The sequence below is a fragment of the Apis mellifera genome, linkage group LG13 (genome assembly GCF_003254395.2).
Source record: "Apis mellifera strain DH4 linkage group LG13, Amel_HAv3.1, whole genome shotgun sequence".
Classification (NCBI taxonomy): domain Eukaryota; kingdom Metazoa; phylum Arthropoda; class Insecta; order Hymenoptera; family Apidae; genus Apis; species Apis mellifera.
In genome coordinates, this window is record NC_037650.1 from 1,822,564 (window position 1) to 1,849,416 (window position 26,853).

A 26,853-nucleotide genomic window follows, 5' to 3' on the forward strand; every position below is an offset into this window, starting at 1 on the left:
CTATAGTCTTTTAATTCTTTCCTATTTTTTGGATAGAAATATTTTAGATAAAAATAAATATAATATGAAATAATAATTAGAATAAATATTCTAGTTATATTTAACAAATGAAATATATATTTTGAAATAAAAAATTTTAATTTTTCTTTATTTTAATTCATTTCAGAATTCCTTACATTCTAATGGAAATAATTTCCCAAAAATATGGAATCATTCGTAACTGGAAATTCTTGAGGTAATTTCAAATATTATTTTATTTATTTTCCTTTGCAAAAATTTCTATCTTTGTTTCAAAAAAGTGAATAAAAAAAACTTCGTGCTTTTAATATCTTTTGTCTATCCTATTCTGCATCTTTCTATGCAATTCGACGAAAAAAGTCAAATTGCTTGATTTTTTACTTTTTTTGAAGATAAAATTTTTGTGGATAGAAACCATCTAAAAAATTATCAATTGAATCAAAAATCTGTAATTCTAAAATTACATAATCAGCTAATTAAAATTACTTATCTGAACTTGAAAATTCTAAAATGGATTTTTCTCAAAAATAGCAAAGTTATCGACTATACAAATTTGGCGTGGCACTTATGATATATAACTTTCAACAACATCTATTATATCTGGCATAATAAATATTCTAAATATTATTTTTCATCACATATTTAAAATTGTATTGAATACAATATCCATTATATATTTTGAATATTTAAATATTATACATATTTAATATATTATATTTGCTATTATTTATTTTTATTCTATTATTCATATTCTCCTTGTCGTATGATAAGTTTTATAAACTTCAATAACATTTCTTAAACTGAAGATTTTACATAAATAATTTGTTATTTCTTGTAATTAATTGTTTTTTAAAATACTAATATAATAAATAATACTAATAATACTAATATAATATAATAAATAATACTAATGTAATACTAATATAATAAATAACTAATATAATAAGTTATATATTCTATTTAAAAAATTAAAATTGACCTTCACACAATTTTTTATATATAACTTTTATATATAAAAGAATTATTAATAATAAAATTTTGTTTGAAACATAAGTTTTCATATCATTCATATTTTTCGAAATATTTGAGCTATTTAAAATTATCAGATTATTTTTTTTAAAACTTCGAAAAGCATTAAAAATATTTAAATGAAAAATTTTTTAATTCAAAAAGATTTTTAACTTATTCTTTTATTTAAAACTAATAGTTTCTATCAGCAAAAAATTTAAAATTAAGATGAGAACAAGTTATAAATAATAGTGATAAATATATTTAATATTAAAGATAAATATAATTTTAATTTTATAAAAAGAAAAAATTTCACATTTCTCATATAATTCAATATTTCTGATTAAAATCATAAAAATGAAAAGCTATTTTTATGCAAGAATCGAATTATTCAAGCTATTTATGTATTATATTTTAAATTATTTTATATTTTATTTGTATTAATATGTTTTACTTATATTTCATTTTCAGATATCATAATTGGCAATTCATAAAGCCAAAAAAAGAAGATCGCTAACACCATGAAAGTGACTAGAAAAGGAAACATATAGAACATTTTCATGTATTTATTTTGTAATTTATTTTATTTATTTATTTACTTTGTAAATTATTTTCTTTCTAAATTGACAATGATATGAATATGGGACATTTAACGTGGGTAAATTAGTTATTGATAATAAATAAATAATAATTATTTTATTTAAACAAAAAATTGATTTATTTACAAATTTTCAATTTTTTATTTAAATAAGTTATTATTAAGTTATATTAGAAACGATGTGATGATCAATAATTAATTTATCGACAACAAAATTCACTATCTGTATTTGATATGGTAAAGTAAAAATTATTTTTATGTTTAATATATATATATATATGTATATATAATATATATATAGTATATATATAATGATATTATATATATCTAATGTGTCTAAATCTAAATCCGATTTACAAAATGCTACAAAATTAAGTAGGCATTAAATTTGAAAAAGAAAGATTTTAGTAGAATTTTAATGGATAACATTAAAAATCTTTTCTATAATAATATTTTATGCAATTTTCACAACATAAGAATGTATAAACTATTTTTTATCAAAAAAAGAAAAAAAATATATATATATAGATATATATATAGTTCTGGCAACTTTTTCCATATTGAATATCAAATGATTAATTTACCAATGACTGTGAACAACATAACATAGTAAACATTTTCAATCTTATTATTTCTATCTTTTTTACTTTATCCAAATTCTATTTAAATATAAATTATATTACAATAATAACCCGGATAAATTCATTACTATAGTTGTATTTTCTTAATTTATTATACAAAATCCGTTATGCCAATTAGAGTTGCTGAATGAAAACAATATATTATTTTTTTTATTAAATATGGCATTTCTCTGTTGCGAATTTCCGCGTGAAAAGAATACATAGCATCATATTATCTCTATTATTTTTGCACTAGCTCATCTCACATGACTAGTTGCTGCTCTACTTTCAATCAAAACCAAGTATTATATCATATAATATGATATAATATGCTTAATAAGCATATATTTATAATAAGCATATCATATATTTAATATAGCAATATGGTTATGAAAATAATGTGACTCTGACATATAATCTCTTTTTACTAAAATTAGCCACAGAAGAAATAAATCAACATACAATTCTAGATGGAAACTAGACAATTCGCGATTCGCGATTCTACTAAGCAATTCTATGAAGTAAAGGAGAAGAAAAAATTAAGAAATATATTATTACGTATACGTATTATTATGTACACGTATATTATTTAGTCATGCGAAGCAAATTGTAAGAGAATATCGAATAGTTAATAATGAAAAAATTCAAATAGTAGGAGAGGAAATTGTTTGGGTTTGAAATATATTAAATCTGGATAACTCGCAACTCTTCTGAAGTCTTCCCATTACATTCCTTGAAGTATTGAAGAAGAATAGAAAAAAAAATTAGAAATCCATATAATTGTACAGATATATATTTACAGTTGTATAAAATGGATAATTGGAGATTCACTATGTACGATTTCTCTTCCTATCCTTAATTTGTTCTATTATAATTCTTGCAGGATTAGAGGGAATACAAGTTATTATATATATATATATATTAATTATATATTCATAATCATATAAAGCAAAGCAATATTAAATAAAACAATATTTTGCAAAAATTTTTTCTATGGTTTTCTTAACGAGTTATTAACAAAAATACTAGATAATCAATCTAGTCGAGCGATGATAGTTAGCATTAACTACATTTCGTCGATCAAACATGAATTTAGTCTAAACAATACATCTCGAAATTAAATATTATATTTATTTATTCATTGTTCATGATATAATTTGATATAATTTTTTATCGATAAAGAAAATATGTTATATTCAAAATATATTTTTTTCGAGATATGTTTCTTAAATTTGTTTATAGCTTAATTGATATTCGAGAAATGATTAGATATCGTGAGAATTGTGATTCTTTTATTTTATTTTCTCTTTTAAAAAACTCTTTTAAAAAATTTGCGAATTGCTAGTTACATAGCCTTAATATAAGACAAAGCGAGGAGAATATGGAATAGTTAATAATGAGGAAATTGATATATTAATATAATATTAATGTACGAAGTTATAAAACGACGATGGGGAAGAAGTTATCCAAATTTGGTTTATATATATCGGTTTATATATATTTTATATATGGTTTATATATATTTGGTTTATATATTGTTGAAAAAATCGTTTATAATCATCCATCATATTGCGAGCTTTCACTCTATGAGTGAGCTTTAAAGAAAGATGCAAAAAAAGATATTCTTTTCTTAATATTCAAATTTAGATCGCAATATAGAGAAAATTGATATTTAAATTGATATTTAAATTGATCAAATAAAATAAATAATTATGAAAAAAAATATAGAAATTAAAAAATGATATAAATGTAGAGAAGAATAAATATATATATAGTGTACTTTTCGATAGCAATTTCTTATAAAAAGTAATTTAAAAAAGTAACAAGAATATAAGAAAAAAGCTTTCTAATATTAAGATAATATTAATGATGATTGCTCGAAGAAAGCAATCGCACACATTTTATTTTAACGTTTATGTTGGTGTAATTTTTTTTTTTTTTTTTAACGAAAGAAGAAATTATTCAATGCATTATATTTTACTCTATGCAATAAAATGCAGGCATTCTTAAGTTTCATCTTTCAAGTTTTATCAAAATCATTTGTTGATTCAATGTAATTGAAATTTATTAATTAATTAAAATAGCAAATTTAAATGATTTTGACTAGAAATTATTGTATTTTTATTTAATAAAAAATACATTAACTTTTATTCATGTAAATAAATTATTTATAATTTTGAAGATTTTCAAATAAGAAAATTTTTGCAAAAATCTCAATAATTTGAAGAATATCCGTTCGTAATTCTAATCCAAACAAGTGTACTGTTTCTAATTTATATTTATTTTTCCAAATTTATTATTGAATTCACTAAAAATTAATTGCATTTTTTTTTTCAATAGATAAACACATATACTTGAAATGTTACTAATTTTATTTTAAATCATAAATACATAATGTAATAACTGACAAGATTCAAATTGTCTATATTACAATAATATTCAAATATTCGTTTTTTATGATAAGAAGTTTATTATGAAATTGAAAATAAACAAGAATATTGTTTCAAGAATTGATCAAGATCGATTAATCATCACATGTATTAAATATTAGATTTAAAATTTAAAACGTGATAAAAATATAAGACTTCTAAATTATTTAAAAATATATAAAATCAAATTTTGACAAAATGAAATGTAAATTTGCAATAATGTAATTGTAAGCATGAAGAAATGTTCTTTCCGCTATATATTGCTTATTATACAAATTGCATGAAATAGATTATATTTCAAATTATTAATTTTTGAAACTCTCAATAATCTATTTGATAATTTCAACAACAAATATAGCTCGTGTAATTCTATTCCAAACAAGTGCATCATCTCTAATTTATATTTATTCCAAATTCATTATTGGATTAATCAAAATGTAATTACATTTTTTGCTGATCATTCATGTTTGATTATACAGTAATAATATTTAAGAATTCGTTTTTACGATTAAGAGACTGAAAATTGAAAATAAGAAAGAATATTGTTGTTTCAAGGATTAAATTCAAAATCAATTAATTATTATACATAGAATATTTTGAAATTTACAGGACAGATTTAGATTATGATTTAAAATGTGATAAAAATATGATACAAGCAACTCATAAATTATTACAAATACATATAAAATATTTTTACAAAATGAAATGAAATTTTGCAATATATATACAGGAAATGTTTTTTTTTTACTGTATAATAAAAAATTAATCATAATTATAATTTATATTATGATAAAAATAATTTACAAATCATCTGAAAAATATATAAAATTAAAATAAAAGCTAGGAACGAAAAAATATTTGAAAAAATATTTCTTCCATTACATATTTCCTAAAAATTGCATGAAAACTATATTGCATACTGCTAATTTTTGTGAAATCTTCATAATTCTGTTTAATAATTTGAAATATAAATTTATAATGTGAAATAAAATATAAATTTATAATGTGAATAGAAAAAAAAATATTAAGAGAAATGTTTTTTCCGCTATATATATTACTTATTGTATAAATTACATGAAAATTACAATTTTATTTTAAATCACAAATTAACAATGTAATCTGACAATTGATGGTTCAAGTTTTGTTTATATAACAATGATATTCAAATATTCATTTTTATGATAAAAGACTTGTTAATTGAAAACAACCGAGAATATTGTTGTTTCAAGAATTAAAATCGAAATCAATCATCAAATATATTAGATGATATTAAATATTTTGAAATTCAGAACATGATAAAAATAAAAACAAATTATCTGAAAAAAATTAAATAATTTTGACAAAATGAAATATAAGTTTACAATGCATTTTTTCATTTTATATATTAATTACAAATTGCATAAAAAGTATTATATTAATTTTTGTAAAAATTTTAATAATCTCTTTGATAAATATATATACTCAAATAATTCTATTTTAACTAAGAGTATCATTTTTTATTTATGTCTGTTTCAAATTCATTATTGACCAAATAGTAAATTGCTATAATTCATTTTTTAAATCATAAATTCATTATATATTCTGATAATTAATTGTTCAAGATTTATTTATGCAGCAAATGCTGATATTCAGTTGATCATATTTTTTAAGATGAGAGATTTATTTATTTGGAAACAATCAAATCATTCATTGTTTCAAATCAAAATATCAAATATTAAAGAATTCTTACAAGTCTTTTACAAAATTGCAGCCCATGACAAAAGTATAAGTAATATAAGTATGGCAAAAAAAAAAAAAGAATTACTATTCAAAACTTTATTTTGAAATGAGAAAAGAAATTTATTTATTTTTTTATTTGATTGTTTATATTTATTTAAAAATGTTAAGAACAATTTATATTTATTTCCAAATTAATAATCCTTGATTATTTTCGTATATCTTTTTATGGAATTTAAATACAATATGGTACAATATATAAAAATAAGAATCAAAAGCAATTTACAAATTATTTGAAAAGCATATAAAAACGTATTAATAATTTTGGTAAGTTGCGATATAAGTTTGCAATATAAATATATAATATAGGCGTTTCTGCTACGTTAAATAAAAGCATATCATAATAAGCCAAAACCAAGCGCGTCACGGGACAAGCGTGCCTAATGTGACGAGAGTGGGGATAAATGTGACGTCACGTATTTTCTTCCTATAGAAATTCATTGCAAAGAAATTTTTAATAATAGAAGAATAGTAGCTCATTCGACAACTCTGTAACCAATTACATGTGTAAATTTATATTAGATATATTAGATACATTTATATTAGATCTAAAATAATGATGGCTTTCCCCACTCACATTTTAAAAAAAGGGTGGATTCTATATTATTGTATATTTATATTCATATTAACACGGATAAAGATAAGAAAATATAAAATATTAGAGAATCGATATACTGATAGTAAGAATCGCAAAGCAATAATGGAACATATCATACAAGCTTGATTTATATAAATAGCCGGAATTCTAAATTGAAATATAATTCTGTATTATTATTATTATATAAAAATACGCGAATATGCCATGCTTTGTCAAAACAATTCTAATTAATCTTTTCTACAACGGAAACATTCCATAACATTCTATAATTATAACTCTATAACAAATATTTTTTAATTAAAATTAATTTGTTATAATTAAAAAGTATAATTAATAAGTATATTTAATTGGTTTTCAATAATTTCTTTTAGTTTAAAAACTTCGTTTTACTAACATTACGACAATCAATAAATGCAATCATGCAATTTTGATATAATGTAGAATAAAATGTATTTCAATTCTTAAAATGCATGATATCAGAAATCTCTCAATTTAACTATCAAGAAAAATATGATATCCTTTGTTTCTATATACGTACATAAACTATAATTAAACAATATCGAATAATATTTAAATATATTAATTATATTAATTATATATATTAATTATATATATTAATTATAATATAAAACAGTTGAATTGACTATACATAGCTAAATTTGTTTGTTAAAAATTTATTTATTGAAAATGAATGTGTAATTTATTAAATAGAATATTGTAATTTATTAAATAATGATTGTCAAAATTCATTCAATAATTATTATTAATTTTTAACACAAGATACAATGTAATTGGATCAACAGCTGAAATACTCTCTACTTATAAGAGTTATAAAAATTCAAAATTTATAAAAATAATGTTACATTATGTATTTATATATTTTTTATGAAAAACAAATATATACATATATTTATAATAATATATGTTATATTCAATATTCAATACAATATTCATACAATATTCAATCAGATGAAGAATAACTTATAAAAATATGTTTAAATAGTTTTAAAAATAATTGTAAATCATTGCATTAAATATTTAGAAAGTTACACAGAAACTTCCTGAATATAAGATTCAGCTTCGATTTTTGATCCATGCAATCCCACAAATTAACTTTTTTTCTCCTATACAATATTATTAATAGTAATAATTTCAAAATTCTTTAATGTTTATTAACATTTTGATACAAAATTTATCCGGAAAACTCTTGGAATAATGTTTTTTTTAAAGATATTAATCGAATTTTTAAATTGATAACATATAAAACAGTTACATTCACGCTTTAGTAGTTTGCTATATGATTGTGTTTCGTTTTATCTATAGTTAATATCATATATTTTATTGCAAAAAAATTTTTAATTTCATAATTAAACAATATGTTCTAAATCTATCTAAATTTTGCTTTGAAACAATTCATGATCAATTCATTCAATTCATGGAAACAAGTTCAAAAATAAGAAAAAAAAAATTCGGATAATATGAAAAATAGAGTTGTGCTTAATAGCTAAAAGATTGAATGTAAAGATCATTTAAAATCCTATTATTACTAATATATTTTGTAAATTAAAATCTCCGCGTTAGAAAATAATAGTGGAGTTTCGTGGTTAAATACTCTTCGACAAGATTCGATAAGGGAAAACATCTGTTTAGATATTTATAGGATATCAAATCTCCATTTTAGTGGATAACGTAGAAATTATTGAAAGAATATATATATAACAAAAAATAAATTCAATACGATATTATATATGCATTATAATATTATCTATAAAATTATTATATCGTGAAATTCCAAGATAAAGTTCAAGAATGTCGCCCAACTTTGTCAACTACTAATTGTCATGCAGCAGTACTTATCGAAGAAAAATAAAAATCATGTAAGAAATAATTGAAATGATAATTTAAAGTTTTCATCGCATTCTTCTCTTCTAAAAGATCTAACATTGCTTTATTTCAATCATTACAAGGAAAAAATTTAATAATAATAATGTGGCGTTCAATTTTTTTATGTAAAACTTCATTTAATTAAAAGATTTTAATCTTTTTTTAATTAAAAGATAATAATTTTTATTAAAATAATAATAAACAATTAATAAAAAAAAAATTTAATAATGTGGTGTTTAATTTTTTTATGTAAAACTTCTTTTAATTAAAAGATAATTTTTTTTGAAATGATATTAAACAATTAATAAAGAAAAAAATTTAATAATGTGGTGTTTAATTTTTTTATGTAAAACTTTTTTTAATCAAAAGACAAAAATTTTTATTCGAATGATAAACATCTGTTATTACAAGGAAAAAATTTAATAATAATAATGTGGTGTTTAATTTTTTTATGTAGAACTTTTTTGAATTAAAAAATAATTTTTATTAAAATAATATTAAACAATTAATAAAGAAAAAATTTATTAATGTGGTGTTTAATTTTTTTATGTAAAACTTTTTTTAATTAAAAGATAATTTTTATTAAAATAATAATAAACAATTAATAAAGAAAAAATTTAATAATGTGGTGTTTAATTTTTTTATGTAAAACTTCTTTTAATCAAAAGACAAAAATTTTTATTCGAATGATAAACATTTGTTATTACAAGGAAAAAATTTAATAATAATAATGTGGTGTTTAATTTTTTTATGTAGAACGTCTTTGAATTAAAAAATAATTTTTATTAAAATAATATGAAACAATTAATAAAGAAAAAATTTAATAATGTGATGTTCAATTTTTTTATGTAAAACTTTTTTTAATTGAAAGACAATTGTTATTCGAATGATAAAGAATTATAAAGAAAAAATTTAATAATAATAATATGGTGTTCAATTTTTTTATGTAAAACTTTTTTTAATTAATTATTTTTATTAAAAAATAATTAAAAAAATTAATTAAAAAATGATATTAAACAATAAAAAAAATTTAATGTGGTGTTTAATTTTTTTATGTAAAATTTCTTTTAATTAAAAAAGAAAAATTTTTAAATGTATTAAACCATTACATTACAAGGAAAAAATTTAGTAATAATGTAGTATTTAATTTTTTTATGTAAAACTTTTTTCAATCATAGATAAAAACTTTCATTCAAATAATATTAAATAATTATATTACATGAAAAAAATAAAGAAATTAATAATAATATAGTGTTTAATATTTTTATGTAAAATTTCTTTTAATCAAAAGACAATTTTTATTCGAATGATAAAGAATTATAAAGAAAAAATTTAATAATAATAATATGGTGTTTAATTTTTTTATGTAGAACTTCTTTTAATTAATAATTTTTATTAAAAAATAATTAAAAAATTTAATTAAAAAATAATATTAAACAATTAATAAAGAAAAAATTTAATAATGTGATATTTAATTTTTTTATGTAAATCTTTTAATCAAAAGACAAAAACTTTTATTCGAATGATAAACAATTACAAGGAAAAAATTTAATAATGATAATATGGTGTTTAATTTTTTTATGTAGAACTTCTTTTAATTAAAAAATAATAATTTTTATTCAAATATTAAACAATTAATAAAAAAAATTTAATGTAGTGTTTAATTTTTTTATGTAAAATTTTTTTTAATTAAAAAAAGAAAATTTTTTAAATGTATTAAACATTACAAGAAAAAAATTTAATAATAATGTAGTATTTAATTTTTTCATGTAAAACTTTTTTCAATCACAGATAAAAACTTTCATTCAAATAACATTAAATAATTATATTACATAAAAAAAAATAAAGAATTTAATAATAATATAGTGTTTAATTTTTTTATGTAAAATTTCTTTTAATCAAAAGACAAAAACTTTTATTTAAATGATTATTTAAACCATTATATCACAGGAAAAAAATTTAAAAATAATATAGTACTATAGTAATTTTTTCGTATAAAAGTTTTTTTAATCAAAAAACAAAAAGTTTTATTCAAATGAAATTAAATAATTACAAAACATTTTTCATTGAAATCGGAAATTGTTATAAATAATAATAGGAGTAATAAAAAGGAGAATTATAATTGATTATGATAATGAGAATTGATTGATAATGAGAATCGGAAAACCAGTTAAAGATTAAACCAATTAAACTCTTGGAAGGAAAAAATCATAGCACAAAATAAGAAAAGAGAAAAAAGAAAAACAAAAAATGAATGAAAAAAGAAGGGAAAATACAAAAGATAAGATTAGATTAAAATAAAAAAAAAAATAACGATAAAAACAATTATATTTTAAAAAATGAAGAGAGAAATTAACAAAAAAAAATATTTTGCTTTAGTTACTTTATAATAAAAAAAGAATACTTTATAATAAGAAGAAAATAAAAATGGTATCAAAAAGGATTTGATTAAAAACAAACAATATAAAAAAAAATATAGAAGAAAAATTAAGTTAATGTACATGAAAATATATTTTTGCCTATTTAAACATCTATCTCTCCTTATTTTCACAATTTTTGAAAATCTTGTAATCATGTACAAGCATATTCAATTAAATATCAAATATCGAATATTAATATCTCATACTTCTCTAATTCTCATAATTCTTCTCCTCCGCTCATTTATAAATTATTAATGCTAAAATTACCGGACACAAATATACCTTTCTATCATTAAAAATAACTCAATCATCTATAATAATTTTCTATAATAAAAAAATACATGACATCACATTATTTCCACCACCACTGCTAGATTATAGAGAGATACATCAGGTGATTAGATTTCTACCAATATCGTATCGTATTACTGTTTACTGCAACAATAATATAATCTGACATCACGTATTCTTTTCATGCAGAAATTTGCTATACAATATTGTATTCTAATGAACAATAATTATAATTATATCGATATTGATCTTATGTTGAACTATTAATACAAATCGAATTAAAAATTGAAAGAAGTTCCTGATGGCAGATATTGGTTTTAAATAAAAAAAAATAATTATAAAATAGTAATGACATTCAAAATAGATTTGTGAATATTTTCAATAATATTTATATTGTTCATAAAAAGAAGTCTCGCGAGACCGCACAGAAGCCAAGAATCCTTTGCGAGGATTGTTTACTCCTACTTTTAATATTCTTAAAAATCATGTTTTTTGATATGATATGATACATTAGGCTAGAAATTTTCTTCTAGAATCCTTCTATTCGAATTCAAAATCGAAATAAATAGAAAAATTTTATTATACAAATAAAATGTAATTATTTTCAATTACGAAGTCATATAAAAAGTTACATCTTATCATTTTCAATAGATTTATTATCCTTCTTTGTTATATAATCTGATTACTATGTGTTGTTGACAAATACATTAGAAACAAAAATGCATAATAAATGATGAAAATATATATTCTCTCTCATTTTGATCGAATATTCTTCTTCTGATCAGTACTCTTTCCAGCAGAATTTTTTTCCAACTATGAACGATATCGAATGTGCACAAAAGAAAATATCATATAAAATAGAAAATCTTTATAACGCGTCATCGTTTTCGAATATATTAAATGAATAACGAACTTAATGTGCTTGTTTGAATTTCAGATATATATTATCGAATTGTTTCTTATTAATCATATGGTATATTATTTATTGATCGCGAACATATTATTATACATTTTCAAAATTTATAAATTTTTAAATTTGGTTATTTATTTATTAATATCAATGCTTGTGACATTATGACACAATTCAAAATAAATTTTAAAAAGTCTCTTCTTTAAAATATTAAATATAAGTTTTATTAATTATTATATACAATTTAATTTTATTTTAATTTTTTATTAATTAACTATTATGATAAACTTTTATTATATTTTTGATAAATTTATATAAAAATAGAAACATAATATTAAGCTTTATATTTGATAAAAGTAAATTTGAAATTTTTTGAGTTCTGTCATTGTTAACTACTACAATGTTATATTGACTTCTTCCGGATTTTATATTAATATTATATAATATATTTCCTTAAGAAAAAATGCTTTTTGTTACCAAATTTATTATCGTAAAATTTTTTCTTACTTAAATTTGAATTGCTGATTCAAGAAACATTTTGTCAATAAAAAAATAAATATAATATAAAAAAGTTGATTAATAAGAATTTTATTTATTCAATAATAAAATTTTTATTTATTTAAATAATAAATTATAGTGCATATTTTCACACATAGAACAAGATTCTTTTGTTTTTTAATAACTTTTTCTATCAGCATAATTTGTATTTTATATAGAAATATTTTCTATCTTCAAATATTTGATAAATTTGATATATTCATAAATAAAATATGAACAATAATAGATGAATTTCTTATATATCTTTCTGCTTTCTATTTATTTATTAAATAATAAATTTGTTAATATAATAAATGACAATTTTCGGAATATGTCTGGAATAAATGGAGTTTTCTTATGTTTCAAATATATGTATCTTTAGTGGTTAAATAAAACTATTGCTATTAAGAAAGCTGTTTTTGAAGCTATGAGAATTTATACTTTTGTAGCTTTCAGAAGGAAATGAATATCAGACAAATCCATGATAAAAAGAAAATATTGTTTCTCAAATCTTCAATGCTGACTTCCAATACTTTGTTGTAAATCATAGTTTCTTCGTTTGTATATATTGTCAACATCCACATGTTATATAACATTTTTTTCATATGTTTTGAACTTCAATAATATATATTATTTTAAATTTTAATTATTGCTTCGTATAAAGAAAATAGTACATCTCATTGTCAAGACTAATGAAATGCGGTTGCCATTCGTGGAAATGAAGTATAAAAGATTATTGTTATCATCCGTGTAGATAGAATATTAGAACATAGTTATAAATTTATGAAATTAATAATAATTGATACTGAACTTGAAAAAATTTTCAAGATCACAGATATCTTTCAATATATAGTTGATTAATATTATTTTCATTGTTTCCATTGGTGAAATTCATTTCTGCGGCAAATGCTTGTTGCAAATATTCTAGAATGATAACATCTTGGAAATTTTATTAGTCAATTATGGAAATTTGCTTACAGATGACATTAGCAAATATTCTTTTTTTAATAAATTATTTGATAAATTACCATATTATTCATAATATATTATCCATAATGAAGACATAAAATAATAAATGAATTTTTTATTTATCTTTCTGCTTTCCATATATTTATTCCATGGATGATAAAATTTTTGATATAAGAAATGATTATTTTAATATGTAAGAAATATCTTCTTCATTTTAAAAAAATATTTTTTCAAATGAAAAGTCAAAAGTTATTTTGTCGTTGGATTTAAATTTATGTAAAATATAGTAATCATCACTTGAAATATTTTTGAAATTGTAATAGACTTTTTTAATAGTTTAATTTTTCGATAGTATTTCACATCGATGTCAAAATGAATCAATATTTGTGATTTTTTCATCAAATGGTAGAAATTTGATATCTCTTATTCACATCTTATTATTCTATATCCTCTGTAACTTCCATTTAATATCCATTTAATATTAATTTGATAAATTGTTAAAATTTGTATTTTATGGTTATGCAAGTCTTTGTTTTAACTTCTAATCAGAAGTTTCTTGAATATGTTATATTGTTTATTACTGCTCCATATTTATTGTCAATAAATTTCTTCATATACTAATATCTATCTTCACATTAAATCTTCTTCATACTAAGAGTTTCATCATTCTGGTAATTATAAAAAGTTGTTGAAAAAAAATCAAAATTCATTGAAGATGTTTTTTAATTAACTTCACAATAAAAACACCTATAGATATAGCAATACAATTTGAATTTCATTAAAAAATATTTTTTATATATGGAACATCATATAATCATATCATAACAATTATTGACAACTTTATATATTCCATAATTTAATAGCTTTTGTAATAAATAAAAACATTGTGTATTTATAAAATATTGAAATTATATATTATTCGATTAATCAGTTCTTATTGTTTTATATCTTTATCCTTATATACTTATATTTTTTTTATCAATCAATAATAAATTTTTTTTAATTTGAATTATTAAAATTAAAATTAATATTCAAGTGATATGATTATTAATATTTTTATATATTTTAATATAAATAAAAAGTATTTAGAATTTGTTTTAATTGCACATTTTACTGTAATGATTATTATTATTACTTATGGATATTATTGGATTATTAATATAATATCAAATATTTCATCATTACAGATAATCATTACAAATAATTAAAATTATATGATAATTATATTATAAATGATATATTCATTTATCAACAATTATATTTTTTTTTTTAGAGAGAATATATTTCATCATCTTTTTTTATTACAATTTTATCAAATTTATCATTGATATATCATGGATTATAATTGTTTCAACATTTATTATAATTATTTGCCTTGATTTTATATTATAATTAATATTTATTTATTTTATCATAAATGATATCATTTTTATCATGTTCTAAGTATGAAAACAATTTAAAGTATATTTTTTTTTTCAACATATTACAATCATTATTTGCATTTTTGTTGCATTCTAGTTTATAATAAATCCACAATTCTTTGTATATCATATAAAATATAACTTCTTTTTTCTGACAAAAGATACAAATCATTGACAAATATTTCTTGAATTTTACAATAATTTATATTCATATAATAATATTATAATATAATATTATAATATAATATAATAATATTACAATAATTATAATAATTTAGAAATTTGATGTTATAATATTAATTCAGAAAATAAAAATTTTTCTTTTTTTTTTTTTTCACATTTCATACACATTTTATCGTTCATTTGTTATAATAATAACAATTCAAAAACTACAATTTTCTTGTTTTATGGAAACGATCATTTTTTTTCACTTTCTTTTTACTTTTCATTGCTAAAGTTTTTATTAGAGTAAACTTTGAAAGAACTTCCATTTTAGAATTTTAATATGTTTTTTGCGTTCTAAAAAATATTTCACTGTTTTCTATAAAATCATGATTTTTGTGTCATTATTGCAGCAAATTATAGTAAAATTCTATTTAACGCTGATTCGATATAATATGATTTTTTCCAAATTTTAAACTTCAAAAAATGAAAAATAACGAAAAAAACAATGACATCCTAGGCAACAATCCAAAAACTGAAATGATAATAAAAACATATATACTCCTTTCTTTTTTTCTTTCACAAACAATAAAATCTTGAAAATGGTTTAATTGAAAAAAAAAATTAGACATATTCATAAAAAAAATCATGAGCATCTTCAATTAATTCAATTTGATTTTGTAGATAACGTTATTTTATTCCGTATTATTTTATTCCTTTTTATTCGTATATTTTCTACTTTTTATGAAACTATTTTTAACTATTATTAACTATCTACTTTTTATACTTTTTATAAAACTTTTTATAAAAATTCTAAATATTCCATGAATCGATATAACGCAGTTCTTATCATCAATTAGATGATAGTAAAAAATAAAAAATTTCAAGAAATCCATAATTTTCGATAATAAATAAATTTTTTGTTTGTATATCTATATATATATTTTTTTAGAAAGTAAAATAAAGATAATTTAAAATTAAAGTAAAAGTTCCTTTTTTAATTATCTTTCCTTATTAATGCTATTTATGTATTATATGTTAAGATAACCTCATTTAATATTTTGTTTTCTGAAAATATATTTTCTCTATATAAATATTAATCAAGATATTACAATAAAAAATGTTTTATAAAAATTTTTTAATATATCATCATGAATTTTTTAATAAATCTCGTGTAGAATTTATTTGACAGATAAAATTGTTAAGATTATGATAACATAAATAATACAATAATATAATTCATTATCTACAAATATGAGTTTTTTATTTATCTAAAATTAATGGATAATTGAAAAAATAAATAATAAATTTTAAAAATAAATCTATTCTTTTGATCCTAAATCTTTTAAATAAAAAAAGATCAAAAGAAATTATATGCTGGATTTTGTTTTAATTGTAACATCACACATGTTTTACATGATTCCAAAATGATAAATTTAATTTCTTAATCAAACTCCTTAGATTTATTTATAACAGAGACAATTCGTAACAAAAATTGTTTATATTGAACACAAAATTCAAACAAGTGAATTACAAAATTTAATTAACAAAATTACAAAAAAATTTACTTCATTTTGTAAATGTACAACTAATAAAAGTATTGTCAATAGATAAATAAGTATGTTAAGCAAAATCTTTACTATTTATCATAACAATTGTTAAATTTGTTAAAGAATTATTGCGTTATTCAAACATAATTTATGAAAATTAGGGAATATAATATTCCCATGATAAATGTGAAAATTTTTAAACTGATTTTTATATTTATGATAATACATTTTGTTTTTTTGTTAACACTTTGTCAACAATAATAATCAAAGTAAAAACAAAGAGCAATATATGATGACTTAAATTTTGCTATGTGACTTTTTTTATATCGATTATGTATTTTTAAGAAAAAAAGAAAAAAATAATAGTCCATTCAATGCAAAAAATGATTTTGAAAGTTCGAAAATGAAAATTTTGATTTGAAAAATGCATTTGGTGCTGGATGTATGAAAAATTCTAATAAATTCAAATTTAAAATAAAAATTTAATTGATGATAATGAGAGAGACAGATGTCTCAATTTCACTCCAATGAATTTTCACAAGAGAATACGTGACGTCATATTATCCTCAGTGCCACTGTATAATATATAGAATACATCACATGATACGATATAATGCTTGGTTTTGGTGAAAGCCTAGTCACCTAACATAGTTTTAACGTAGTGGCAGTAGAGATAATATATTATCATGTATTCTTTTCCTATAAAAATTCATTTAAATTCGCTTAAAAGAAATTGAGAAACAATTGTTATTGTTCATTAAAAAGAAGTTTCATAAGACTGGAATAAGAGATCAATTTTGGCTTTGAACCATGTGTTTAGTATGACAGAAAATTTGTCTTGAATATTCAAAATTTTGAATAGAAAAATTCTATATAAATAAAATATTCAATTATAAAGTAATTATTTTCAATTATAAAGTCATGTTGTAACATACATTTTTAAATCTTTTTTCTATTACATAATTAGATTAATATGTATATCCATGTTAACAAATAGCAAAATACGTATGAAAGCAAGCATTCCACTTTAACGAATTAGATTAAATTCCTTTCGTGAGATTTTTTTCAACAGTGAACAATAGATAATTGTCTGGCAATTCTGGTTTTATTTTTAGTTTTCTTTTATATTTTATTATATTTCTTTAATTTCTTATATTTTTTTCCTATTTTGATTATTTTATGATTCATGTTTTTTTTATAAAATATAATATTCACGCATAATTCTGCAATGTATTTATTACAATATATAAACTTCAACAAAAACTGAAAGAAGTTATTCGTCGAGAAATATTCTAAGAAATCATTCAATTTCAGAGTTCCAGACAGAATTGTTTCCAACAATTGATATAAAAAAAAAAAATATTATTTGAATGTCATTTTTCAAACTTAATTTTTGTTCGATTATATATTATATTATGTATATCTAAGTGGCCAACATATTTTCAACATAAAAATAAAATATGAATTTTATTAGTTAAAATAATTATTTATTATTACATTAATTAAAATAATTTAAAAATTATTACATTTTTTTTTCCTGATTTGTTAGAAGATTCATGCTTAAATTCTGTTCATATTTGATTTTACTTCATGATCATATTTGCATTCTGATTTGAATCCATTTTGTTTCAGTCATATTTATTCTTTTGTTAATTATTTCTTTGATCAATCTTCAATAAATTATCGTATCTTTTAATTTAGCTTCCAATTTATATTTCATACGAGTTCGATTATTATTATTAAAAGTTTTCTTTGCCGATTCGTTTGATTGCACATTATTATCATTACCTTAGAATACTGATGAGAATTATAAATAAATAAATATAATTGGTTTTGTATCTCTATTATTTAAGTTGAAAAGAAATGATCAAATTTTTCTTGGATTTTTCTTCGTTCAAATTTCATCGGATTATTCATTCAAAGAATTATTAAATCAGATTTCCAAAAATTCCACTGGATGATATATGAATAATTAATAGAGAATTAGAAAAATTTTGAATGTGATAATAGAAAATGAAAACACATAAATATTTGCCTGAGCGAATGTTAAGTTCTACAATAATTATGCCTCAACATAAAAATCTGTTTCTAGATGAATATTTCATAGCTAGAAATGAATTAGTTCGATTGTTAAGTTTCAGTGTTCAAATTAATAAAATTTTACATCATTTTATATCTATTGGCTCAGATTCAATATTTGCAGCATCATAGAATGATTTTTAAAAGAAATTTGACACTTGATGTCAAATTTTGATGTGAAATCTGAGAATTGATAGCGAAACTCGTTACATTGATTTTTAATTCATTGAATTTGTATAATAAAGTACTAAGAAAACAATATTGTTATTTTTGTTGAATATTTTTGTGCAAAAATATTTCGTGTGCTAGCATGAGATGTGAGAAATATAGAAAAATTGTTTGGAATGAGAGGAAAAATTAGAGTGCATAAAACAATTATGAAAAAAAAATATATAAAATAAATATAAATAAATATAAATAAAAAAAAATTGAATGGTTCAATATATCATCTATTTATTATCTATTAATAATCATATTTTTTTCTGCGATGCAATAGTGCATGTATATTTTACAGTTGCTTTATTATTTCAAATAAAAACGTTCCTTCTCCTCTTTTTTCTTTTCTATTTGTCTTGTTAGTTTACGCAAAAAAGGATTGGAGAACAAATTATAAATTTAAAAAGAAACATACAAAATGCAAATTGTATTTCGATGCAAACAAAAAATATATAAGATCAATTCTGATCTAAAATCAGAATCAAATAGATTCAATGATCTTCAAAGAACTCTTCTTCCGAAAAAACTCGCGTCTGCGAACATCCTTTCTTTTAAGATTAATTACTGATAAAGCGAAGCTCTATCGAAGTTAATAGTTTCCAAATAGCATTATCAATTTTAAAATAATTATTAGGAAGAAGAGAACCCAGCGTATCTAACAGAATGTAATGGAAACTGCAATGAAAATATGATCACTGATGAATTTTCCATTAATAATTTTTAAGAATAATGGAATACTAGAATCAAATACAGATTACCGCTTTTATAAATAGTATAAATAATAATCCAAATTTAGAAATTCATGCTTTAGATGAATTCTATGAATTTTAGAAATTCATATTTTTAAATTCTATGAATTCAATATCAATTCTATGAATTGACCTGTTAATAATTTATGTCCGAATTCTCTTTTGTCCGCATTCCTAAATATAAGAAAGATATCACTTGGAATGAAAGAAACGAAAATATCACTGATGAATTTTCCATTAATAATTTTTAAGAATAATAGAACATCAGAATCAAATACAGATTGCCGCTTTTATAAATAGTATAAATAATAATCCAAATTTAGAAATTCATACTTTAAATGAATTCTATGAATTTTAGAAATTCATGGTTTTGAATTCTATGCATTCAATATCAATTCTATGAATTGACCTGTTAATAATTTATGTCCGAATTCTCTTTTGTTCGCGTTTCTGAATATAAACATATTACTTGGATTGAAAGAAACGAAAATATCACTGATGAATTTTCCATTAATAATTTTTAAGAATAATAGAACATCAGAATCAAATACAGATTGCCGCTTTTATAAATAATATAAATAATAATCCAAATTTAGAAATTCATGCTTTAAATGAATTCTATGAATTTTAGAAATTCATGGTTTTGAATTCTATGCATTCAATATCAATTCTATGAATTGACCTGTTAATAATTTATGTCCGAATTCTCTTTTGTTCGCGTTTCTGAATATAAACATATCACTTGGATTAAAAGAAACGAAAATATCACTGATGAATTTTCCATTAATAATTTTTAAGAATAATAGAACATCAGAATCAAATACAGATTGCCGCTTTTATAAATAATATAAATAATAATCCAAATTTAGAAATTCATGCTTTAAATGAATTTTATGAATTTTAGAAATTCATAGAAATGGTTTTGAATTCTATGCATTCAATATCAATTCTATGAATTGACCTGTTAATAATTTATGTCCGAATTCTCTTTTATCCGCGTTCCTGAATATAAGCAAATCACTTGGATTGAAAGAAAATATCACTAATGAATTTTCCATTAATAATTTTTAAGAATAATAGAACACCAGAATCAAATATAGATTGCCGCTGTTATAAATAGTATAAATAATAATTCAAATTTAAAAATTCATGCTTTAGATGAATTCTATTATTTTAGAAATTTATAGATATACAATTTTAAAAATTCATGGTTTTGAATTCTGTGCATTCAATATCAATTCTATGAATTGACCTGTTAATAATTCATGTCCGAATTCTCTTTTGTCTGCGTTCCTGAATATAAGCATATCACTTGGATTGAAAGAAACGAAAATATCACTGATGAATTTCCCATTAATAATTTTTAAGAATAATAGAACACCAGAATCAAATATAGATTGCCGCTGTTATAAATAGTATAAATAATAATTCAAATTTAAAAATTCATGCTTTAGATGAATTCTATTATTTTAGAAATTTATAGATATACAATTTTAAAAATTCATGGTTTTGAATTCTATGCATTCAATATCAATTCTATGAATTGACCTGTTAATAATTCATGTCCGAATTCTCTTTTATCCGCGTTCCTGAATATAAGCAAATCACTTGGATTGAAAGAAAATATCACTAATGAATTTTCCATTAATAATTTTTAAAAATAATAGAACACCAGAATCAAATATAGATTGCCGCTGTTATAAATAGTATAAATAATAATTCAAATTTAAAAATTCATGCTTTAGATGAATTCTATTATTTTAGAAATTTATAGATATACAATTTTAAAAATTCATGGTTTTGAATTCTGTGCATTCAATATCAATTCTATGAATTGACCTGTTAATAATTCATGTCCGAATTCTCTTTTGTCTGCGTTCCTGAATATAAGCATATCACTTGGATTGAAAGAAACGAAAATATCACTGATGAATTTCCCATTAATAATTTTTAAGAATAATAGAACACCAGAATCAAATACAGATTGCCGCTGTTTTAAATAGTATAAATAATAATTCAAATTTAAAAATTCATGCTTTAGATGAATTCTATTATTTTAGAAATTTATAGATATACAATTTTAAAAATTCATGGTTTTGAATTCTATGCATTCAATATCAATTCTATGAATTGACCTGTTAATAATTCATGTCCGAATTCTCTTTTGTCCGCGTTCCTGAATATAAGCATATCACTTGGATTGCTTGTGGCGAAATCTCTACGTTTTAATGGATTTTTATTCTAGGAGAATTTCAAATTTGAAGTGAATTTGAAATGAAAAGACGAACAAATGCTTGAGATGAGATCAAAGCTAAGGTCTTGATTGCTTCATTGAAGAAATGTATTAATTTTTCTTTCTACTGATTACTTTTCAAGTGCAATATTAAATCCATAATCAACAAATCATTCTTTTCAGAGGATTTCTTAGAAGTATATAACATACGTTCTATCATAAATGACTTAGATAGAGTCACAATGAACGATGAATCCTACACTTCCGGACAAAATAATAGCATATGTGTGCTTTAATTTCTCGAAAGTGATTTAAAATTTTCCAAAGATAATTAATGTAACATGAATGTTACGATGCACGGAGAAGGCATCTATTAGTAAACAGGATTATATTCGGTAAGATTCATACTATGCAGAAGAAATGTAAATATACAGGAGGCGAAATGATAGCACACTTAGAGTTTATATTGTTAATATTCAATACCGCATAATCTTCCAAGCAATTAATATCGAAGTTCTCATTCTGTATGTTTGTCTCAACATGGGCCGTGGGAAGAAATTAAGTGAATCGAAAATTACGCGGATCCTGGAGTTAAACAAACAAAATTTTACTATTAGTAAAATTTCGAAAATTGTATATATATATATATATATATATATATATATATATATATATATATATATATATTGTAATTAAATTTCGATGATTGTGCTATCATTTCGTCTCCTGTATATTTACATTTCTTCTGTATATTACAAATCCTACCGAATATAATCCTATTTACTAATAGATTCCTTCTTCGTGCATCGTCACATTCATGTTACATTAATTACCTTTGGAAAATTTTAAATCACTTTCGAGAAATTAAAGATAGCACACATGTGCTATCATTTTGTCCGGGAGTGTACTTAAGAGAAATATATCAAATTATGCCATAAATTAATAGAAATATATCATAATATATGTATAAAACAATCATACATACCATGCATAATAATTCATTTCACAATATTTTAGAATATATTCTGATATCTTGTATAGTAATAAATGTTTTCATACAAAAGAAAAGAAGTTACATTCGTAACTCAAATTTCTTATTTGAAAATCGTACGCTCTGTTTGAATTCTAGAAAATTCAGATTTTAAACAAAAATCTCACTAAAAAAACTTTACATTGAGCATAAATTCATTTCCTAAATTTTACCCTAATTTTTGAATGCAAATAGGATGATGAAAAAAAATAAATAAAATTCTTGTTTTGAGAAATTTTTAAGAAATAATCAAATATCAAGACTTTAACTTATTTCTTATTTAAATAATTACACTTTATCGAATATACATAAATTATATAACTACATTATATTATTATTAAACATTATTTCATATTAAATTTCAGTCTCAGTTTTTCTCATTTGTATGAAAATCGAGAAATTATTGTTTTGTTATCGAATCAAAACTTAATGTCATTTCAATATTTTTTTGAACAACAAGCATTTATCTGACGACTTAAGTAATCTAGATATGATGATAAATCACTAATGATCTAGATCTAGATCACTACTACTCTATAGATTACAATGAACAATTGTACATCATCAATTAAGATTACCAGACAGATATACTAACTTTTCTAGTTTTTTTCTATACGTTTTTTTTATCTAAAATACACGATATTACATTATTCACATTGCCAGTGCTTTAGATAACATTAGATAAAATCACACAATACGATGTTTGTTATTGGCTTGATCACGTGACACATGTAAATCGAATGTAAATCGAATTAAAAACATAATCGAATAAAATGGATAATATTTTACGTATATAAAATAAAATTTTTTATTTTATTTACACAGAAAAAAATGTTGTAATTATTTTTTAACTAATCTAATATATTGTTGCGAGTATTTAAAGATTACAATGTAACACATTATGGTCAACGCGATTCGCGATACACGAAATAAGAAAATCGATTATTCGATCGAAAATTTTGATTAGATATTAAAAATATTTGGATACGTAATTTCAAATATTATATATAATACAATAAATAAATGTTTATAGATAAATAAATCATGGAAAATGTTTTTTTAATAATATACATATGTATTTTCTTTGATATATAAAGTTTGTTCAATTTTATATATATATTTATATATATATATATATATATGATATCTAATTCAGTAAATCCATAGGGGTATACCTTTGCCGCTCGAAGTTTATTTTATATCAATAATTTTAATATTACAAAGCTATTACTATGATTTTCTGTAATATATTTCTGTTTATTTCTGACAGTCATTAGTTTATTCACGCATTTTGATCTTTCTTATTCTTATATCTTTATATGATCTTTCCTATTATTATATGTTAGTTTACTTCTTTCAACTAATATTAACAATTCTGTATTTGTTTGATTAACAATTTCATAATCTAAAAAAAATATTATTTATAATCGGTTTTTCTTTCTTTTTTTTTTTTTTTTGTATATAGTACAGAGAAATGAAATGAAAAATTTTTAATTTAATTTTATTTTATTGAAAGAGATAATAAGATATAAATAATAGAATATAAAAGGATATCCTGCCGTAAAGAAAATAATATTTTAAGAAATAAAGATAAAATTAGTATCAGAAAAATAAAAAACGAATCAATTAATTGAGAAAATTAAATATTAAAAAAAAAAGTACATTATTGATAAATTGGCATCCAGAAAAATATAAGTTCGAATCAGATGCATTCTTAATTGCCTGAACTCATGACATTTATTAACTATATCTATCATATATCGAAATATTTAAAAATTATCATTTATCAAAAAAATACAAAATACAAATACATTCTCCAGGAATATTTTATTTAAAAGAAATATTTTATTAGATGAAATCCTAAGAAATGAAATGTTATATTATTATGAGTGTAATGACAAATAAAGTTATTGTTAAATTCAATTGTTTAATCCATGATTTAAAATTAAGAAATAGAAAAAAGAGATCTTATTCTGAAATTATTTAGGAATAATATAGGCAGGACTATAATAGAAAGGATTACAGTTTTTCTATAGGTTGATCAATGAAAACACATGCATGAAAATATCAACAACATCAAACTTTAAATTCGCAAATATATTTATAAATGAAGAAATTGTAAATAAAAACGTTATATCCTAATGGTATATAATAAAGAAATGGAATAAATAGAATAATAGAATAAATAGAATAAAAAGAATTAATAGAATAAAAATAATATCTAATTAGATTCAATTGAATAACAAGTTTGAAAAATTTCTGTAAGATCAAGTATTGAAGTATTTCATCGAACATAATATTATTAAACATTTTTTCTCAATTTTTTCATTTATATGAAAAATGAAAAAAAAAAATTAGATTTTTACTTTATCGAAATCAAAATTTAACATCATTTCAATATTCCTTTCAGGATCATTCGTCTGATGGCTCAAAAATTACCCGTAGATATCGCGACCACTACAGTGAGCAATTGTACATCCTGACCAGAGTTGACACAAGAAAAGTATGCTATTCTAAAAAGAAGACATGACGTCATATTACCTCCCATTGATATTGCTATATTAGACAGAGGCACATCATGATGACATGATGTAAGACTTGATATTGGCGCAAGCTTCACGTGACGCACTTGTATTTAATGTAGCAAATATTGAACATAATATAATACAGGCTTTATAGAACTTTTCATAATTTGGTATCCCTTTCTTGTGAAGTATGAAAAGAGAATTGAAAATATTATATATTATTGTATATATTTGCAGTATATATTGGCAGTGAAACAAAATATGATAGATGAAAGAATATGGAATCCATTAATAGTAATGAAACTGATATATGAAATGATGATAAAAAAAATTATCTAATTCAAACATTGACAAAATGAAAATCTATAATGAAAAGAAATCAAAGATAATTTTTGATAAATGTATAATTGGCAGAATAATAATTTATATTGGATAAGAAGTTAATAAGATTGCAATTTTTCTAACAATTGAAAAAGTTTATGCAGCACTTTTATAAAATGAATTGATATTTTTATATAAATCATTTCAGATATAACAATTAGATATAATATCAGTTTAAATAATATAATATAAATTAATATAATATAATTATAGTATAATATAATATAATTAATATAATATAGTATATAATGTGGTTTATGCACGACGTAACATCAATACATTTTTAGCATTTATACATGTCAGCTATATCTCTAAATTTGAATCCATTAGATTTTTCTCATATGAAACTATTTAAAAAATTTATTATACGATATAATAATGAAGATGATTTGCGAATAAGAATTATTAAAAAATATGTTATAACATATAATATATTATATATTACTTAC

The 26,853-nt window shown here is 20.4% G+C and overlaps 2 long non-coding RNA genes across 3 annotated transcripts in view; one reads left to right on the forward strand and one right to left on the reverse strand.

The window, feature by feature from the left end:
* LOC113219197 overlaps positions 1-26,853 on the reverse strand; it is a 48,626-nt gene that overhangs the window by 11,663 nt on the left and 10,110 nt on the right. The window lies entirely within an intron of this gene.
* On the forward strand, positions 167-26,525 carry LOC102656149. Its single transcript, XR_412358.3, has 3 exons — positions 167-235; positions 1,498-1,588; positions 25,909-26,525. It is a non-coding gene; the product is annotated as an uncharacterized LOC102656149 (long non-coding RNA).